This window comes from Mustela nivalis (genome assembly GCF_964662115.1).
Source record: "Mustela nivalis genome assembly, chromosome: 9".
Lineage (NCBI taxonomy): Eukaryota > Metazoa > Chordata > Mammalia > Carnivora > Mustelidae > Mustela > Mustela nivalis.
Window position 1 is genome coordinate 64,339,608 of NC_139028.1, and position 6,000 is coordinate 64,345,607.

A 6,000-nucleotide genomic window follows, 5' to 3' on the forward strand; every position below is an offset into this window, starting at 1 on the left:
GAGCCTTGGACTGGGACTATGGTTTCAGGGTCTGGCACTTCACAGATGTACTATAAATGAGGTTCTATATTACTGAAACTATGTCCACTTTAACGGCTTGGACAAATGCGCAGGGTAGGCATCAACAAATACGTGTGGGGAGGAAGGTACAGGAGAGGAGCGGAAGGATAAAAATTCTTCCTGATTTTAATGCCATTTCATGCACTGTCTTAAAAGTCCACAAGATGTCAGTGTTTCCACATGAGAAATAACGCAGCAGTCAAACTAAATGTACTCCCACTAGCTGATGCTGGAAGTTAATTTAAAGTGAATATTGATATAGAAATAAGAGCAATTAGTTGATTGGTTGATTTAACTGACTAGGCAGTATACGCACAAAATTCAATGGTACAAAAAAAATGGTACAAAATTCAAAAGCGTGTACAATGGGAAGGAAGCTCTCCTTCCCTCTCTAGCTCTCCCTCATCCCCCAGCTCCATTTCGCCCACCCTAAGGGCAACTGTTTTTATTACCCTTCCATAGATATCTTAAGTATTTAAGCACATAAATGTATATATCAAGTTTTTAAATAACACTAATGGCTGTATATAACTGTTCAGTGCCTTAATTTTTTTTTCTATTTAACAACACCTCAGAGTGTTCCATATTAAAAGCGACAGGCTTTACTCCATTAAAAAAATAATATTCCATAGTTTAGATTTAACTTAATGTATTTAATCCAGTTCCTATTGAAGGATATTCAGCCTGTTTCCAATGAGCAATGTTTGGGGAGTATTTCTCCTGCTTCTTGCTATTGCAAATAGCCCAAAACTTTCCTCATTTTACCCATGGCAAGTCTATCTATATTTTAAAATTCTGATGTTTGATATTGTCGGGCAGCTAGCCCTTTGTTGAGGTTGTACCCATTTACATTCCTACCAACAACGTGTCTTTTTCTTTATAAACTTGCCACAGATGTTATATATTTAATATAATTAGGTATACAGGTATACTTAATATATATGCTTAAAATATATTTAAAAATGTATGTTTGCCAATCTTATAGTTTTTTTTTTTTTTTAATTTTAAGTAATCTCTACACCCAACGTGGGGCTTGAACTCATAACCCTGAGATCAAGAGTTGCACACTCCACTCACTGAACCAGCCAGGCACCCCTTATGTTATAGTTTTTACTTTATTTTGTAATTTTTATTTATTTACTTATTAGAGAGGCTATGAGTGAGAGCGCTGGGGGTGGGGGCGATGTAGAGAGAGACTCCTTAGGCAGTCTCAGTGCTCTGAGTGTGGAGCTCGATCCCACCACCCGGAGATCATGACCTAAGCCAAAATCAAGAGTTAGACACTTAACTGACTGAACCACGCAGGCATCCCTTATCTTACTGTTTTTGAAAATACTTTGTTGAAGTGAAATTGACATGCAATAAAGTGTACAGGTTTAAAGTATAAATTTGATCAATTTTGACATTTGTGCCCTTGTGAACCATCACCTCAACCAATATAATGAGCATAACCATCATTCCCAAAGGTTTCTTTGTATCCTTTTGTAATTGCCTCCCCCCATACCTCCCTTCCCACCCATCCCCACACAACCACTGGTTTACTTTGTGTTACTATAAATTAGATTTTATTTTCTGGAATCTTATATAAATGGGATAATACAGAATGCAGTCTTTTTTCTTTCTTTCTTTCTAAGATTTTATTTATTTATTTGACAGAGCAAGTGCACAAGCAGGGGGAGCTGCAAAGGAAGAGGGAGAAGCTGACTCCCCATTAAGCAGGGAGCCTGACTCAGGACTGATCCCAAGACCCTGGGATCACGACCCGAGCCAAAGGCAGACGCTTAATGACTGAGCTACCCAGGCGGACCCTCATTTAAAAAATCGAATCATGTTCTTCTTACTGTATTGAGTTTTGTGAATCCTTTTTATATTCTGATACAAGTCTTTTATTAAATATATAATTTGCAAATATTTTCTCCTCTTTGTGGTTTCTCTGTTCATTCTTTCTCTCTTTTTAAGGTTTACTTACTTTGGAGAGAGAGAGTACAAGCAAAGGGAGGGGCAGAGGGAGAGAGAATCCTAAAGCAGATCCCCACTGAACATGGAGACTGATGACTCTAGATCCTGGGCCCCTGAGACCATGACCTGAGCTGAAATCCAGAGTCAGCCACTTAACCGACTGAGCCACCCAGACACCCTTCTATTCATTTTCTTAACAAAGTGGCTTTTGAGGAGCCAAAGTTCTTAATTTTGACAAAGTCAGATTTTATCTTTTTTTTTTTTTAATGGCTCATTGTATCTAAGAAATCTTTGCCTCGCTGAATTTCAGAAAGATACTCTTCATGTTTTCTTCTAGAAGTTTTAGAGTTTAGGATTTACATTTAGATCTATAATCCATTTTTCTTTTAAGATTTTATTTATTTATTTGACAGAGAGAGATCACAAGTAGGCAGAGAGGCAGGCAGAGAGAGAGGAGGAAGCAGGCTCCCTGCTGAGCAGAGAGCCCGATGCGGGACTCGATCCCAGGACCCTGAGATCATGACCTGAGCCGAAGGCAGAGGCCCAACCCACTGAGCCACCCAGGCGCCCCTCTATAATCCATTTTGAGATTGTTTTTGTTTATGGTGTAAGATACAGATCAATAAAGCTTTCATTTGTACATTTTGGGGCGCCTGGTGGCTCAGGGGGTTAAGCCTCTGCCTTCAGCTCAGGTCATGATCCCAGGGTCCTGGGATCAAGCCCCGCATCGGGCTCTCTGTTCAGCAGGGAGCCTGCTTCCCCTTCTCTCTCTCTGTCTGCCTCTCTGCCTACTTGTGATCTCTGTCAAATAAATTAAAAAAAAAAAGCTTTCATTTGTACATTTTTAAAAAAGATTTTATTTATTTTTTTGACAGAGATCACAAGTAGGCAGATAGGCTGGCAGAGAGAGAGGGGGAAGCAGGCTCCCTGCTGAGCAGAGAGCCCGATGCGGGACTCGATCCCAGGACCCTGCGATCATGACCTGAGAGGAAGGCAAAGGCTTAACCCACTGAGCCACCCAGGCACCCCATTGTACATTTCTTATCATGGGCGTAGTTGAGCATATTTTCATATGTTTAAATACAACTTGTATTTTTTTTCTCATAAGCTCTTTGGTCAAGTCCTTTTGATGAGGGCGCAGGAGGCTGGCTGAGGACAAAGCGAAAGCTGGCACCTTGCACCCTCTCTCCACCCACTCCCCTCAGTACTATGTGTCACATTCCTCAGGCACCCCTGACTGTCCTAAAAGAAAAACAAATAGTTAACTTGCAGAGATCACAATCCTGCAAGGCACGAGTCTCCCTTGGTTTACAAATGTCCTTGAGATTTACAACAAAGATGTTACCTTATCAATAGCCCAATTTCCAGAGGCACATAACTCATTTCCTCAAGCCCTAATGTTGCCCTCCCCTCCATTAAAAACTGAAGGAGCCTGAGGTAGAAGGAAATGTAAATAAAGTTAAATTTCTTCTAAACCCAAATCTCACTAACAAGGACGCTTGATAGCAGGAATGTAACATTCCTCCAGGAGACTCCCAATTGTCTTTATGTTAGTGCCTCATTATCGGGGAAAGCGACCTTGGCTTGATTGTAACCAGGCCTTCAATATCCTGACAATCTTCTTTACCCCAATAGCCCTTCTGAACACCCCTTTGTCCTCACCTACCCAACTCCTATGTATATAACCAGCCACTCCTCACATCCCCTGAGCAGCAGCTCCTTCTGCCCCCGGGTCCTGTCCCCGTGCTTTAATAAACCACCATTTTGCACCAAAGATGTCTCAAGAATTCTTTCCTGGTCATCAGCTCTGGACCTCACCCCACCGAACCTCACCTAGGTTCAAGAACTTCATCACTTTGTTTGAGGCTAAGTTGGGATATGTAGTTCATGGAAGCAGAATGTGGAATCTGGCAGCGCCCTGCACACCTAATCACTCGCACTGTGCAGGCCTCTTTTTCTAATTCATCCTCAGGGAGACCCATTCTTTACTTTGCACAAAGGCGCAGTATAAGCTAGCAAAGGCCTTGCCCTTGTCCATTTGTTTCTTGTGTGGTAGGCCTTTTGCTTATTATATAGGAGTTTTCTATATTACTTAGCCATTTCATCACTGTGGCGCGAATATATATTTTCCCATATTGTCATTTTTTCACTGTGTATATTTTTCACTGTATATATTTCAGTATCAGAATTATTTTTTTTGTAGAGTCAAAAAATCTATCTTTTCTAAATGATTTCCATGATTTCACTAGGATGTGGAATTTAAGAAAAAAAGGAACAAAGGGCAAAAAAAAGAGAGAGGGAGGCATACCAAGAACAGACTCTTAACTATAGAGAACAAAAGATGGTTCCCAGAGGGGAGATGGGTGGGTGGGGGATGGGTGAGACAGGTGATGGGGATTAAGGAGGGCACTTGCTGAGAGTGCTAGGGTTGCATGAAGTGCTGAATCACTGTATTGTACACCTGAAACTAATATTATATTGTATGTTAACTAACTGGAATTTAAATAAAAACATAAAAAGAAGGTTAGAGTAGGGAATCCAATGCACTCCTAGAGCAGGGAAAACACTGCTGGCTGCCATTTCTGGAAGACCTAATGTGAGCCAGGGACGGTGGTGGTCTCCATATTACCTCATTTAAAACAAGCAATCCTCTTGAAGGTAAGTAGTATTATTTTTGATAATAATGAGGAAATTAACAATGAGAAAGGGTAAGAATAAGGAGGTTTGTCCAAGGTCATACATCTAGTAAATTCAAGAGTCAAAATTGAAATCAAGGTCTGCCTGCACTCCAAAGTTTATATTCATTTCCCCACGATAATAAAGCAGGAGTAATCCTTTTACCAAAGAAATATTTATTTAGCAGCTCTTTTTGTTCTAGACATTGGTCTGAGTGCTAGTAATGTAAGAGAGAAAAAACAAAGTCCCTATTTTGTGGGGCTCATGTTCTATTGGAGTGAGACAATAAACAACTAATTTCCAGTATATCACGTGGTAAGTGCTGTGAAGAAAAATTAGGCAGGATAGGAAGCATGTGGGAAAGAGAATTGCTATTTTAAATAAAATCGTCAGAGAAGGCTCTGATGACATGAAGTTGGAGGAGAGAAGGAAGGGCAGAAGAGATGGGACTGGCATAAAATAGCTTCTTCCTTTGCTTGTGGGCTGTCTGGAAAAGAGAGGAAGAAATGGGGGTGCCGGAACTGAGCTCCGAGTTAGAAGACCTGAGCTTTTTTTATTGATGGATTAGCAATTTTTTCCACCTCTGAGCTGAAATTCCCTTTCCTGTAGACAGGAATAACATTTCTTGCCCAGCTTCCCCATGCAGCTGTCATGAGGTACGATGCGACAACCCACGTGAAACCCCTTCGAAAATAACACAAGTGAGAAAACAAGACTGGGAGTTAGCTCTTCAACCGAAAGGAAGTCTACGTAAAAATATAAAGAGAATTGTTATTACAGGTGTACTGGTTCCCCTAGACTTCTTTTTTGAAAAGCTGTCGCAGGCTAAAAAGAGACACAGGCTAAAAGAAATAAGCATACATTTCATAAAAGTTTTCTACTGCAGATCTCTGTTTAACTTGCAGTAGTCAGAACCTGTGTCGCATTAAAAAAAATTTTTTTTTTAATGATTTTTATTTATTTGAGAGAGAGGGCACGAGAGAGGGGTGGGTCAAAGGGAGAGGCAGACTCCCCGCTGAGCAGGGAGCCCAATTCCGGACTGGATTCTGGGACTCCAGGATCACGACCCCAGCTGAAGGGAGTGGCGTAACCAAACTGAGCCACCCAGGCGTCTGCCTGCGTCGTGTATTTTGACTAAACTTGGCAGAAGGCTCTGGGAATCGAACTTCAATTCTAATCTCTACGTTCTACCCAGGCATTTCCCCTCTTACCACGCCCCCTCAGTCAAACTCCACTTCCCAACATGCACTAGGCTCCTCTAAGTCGACGGTCATTGTGACGCAAGTTCCACAGCTTTCTGGGAAA